Source organism: Camelina sativa, chromosome 13 (genome assembly GCF_000633955.1).
Source record: "Camelina sativa cultivar DH55 chromosome 13, Cs, whole genome shotgun sequence".
Classification (NCBI taxonomy): Eukaryota; Viridiplantae; Streptophyta; class Magnoliopsida; order Brassicales; family Brassicaceae; genus Camelina; species Camelina sativa.
Window position 1 is genome coordinate 11,927,699 of NC_025697.1, and position 556 is coordinate 11,928,254.

Sequence of the window (556 nt, forward strand, 5' to 3'; positions counted from 1 at the left end):
TCAGTTGAGTATCACCTAACTGATCTGGCAAGAAGCTGCCTGACCATTGCCATCCAGGCTCATTTAAACGGATTGAAACTAGCAACTCCCTGTTTATATGGAATAGTAAGTGGCATACTTTTATAAGTTTTTTAAATGCAACTTTCTCAATAAGTAAGATAAATATAGCGACAGCGTCGGTTTCCAAATAGAAAGTGAATTATTCAATGGGATCAATCACAGGAACAAGGGGAACCAGTTTCATTTTCAGACAACTTAACGGGGAAGTTGGCCCAAAAAAAAACAGAGAACTTTGGGAAACCAACAAAATTCAAGCGTAATCAGCTACTTAATACAAAAAATGGGTTGTATAGGATCATAAAAAGAAAACCACTTCTTAATACAAAGAATGTGTTGTATACGACGTATATAGTAATGAACGAACCTCGTAGTATCTGTCCATTGAAGCTGAGAGTGCTGCCCAACAGCAAGATGGGAAACTAAATTAGTTCCCTTCTGCTTGTAACACAGGTTATGGCTGCATGAATTACAGATGATATATCTGCAACATAGGAAT

General features: G+C 37.2%; 1 protein-coding gene across 1 annotated transcript in view; it reads right to left on the bottom strand.

Moving 5' to 3' along the window:
- The window catches only part of LOC104738154, a 23,578-nt gene that overhangs the window by 6,725 nt on the left and 16,297 nt on the right, over window positions 1–556 (bottom strand). The window lies entirely within an intron of this gene.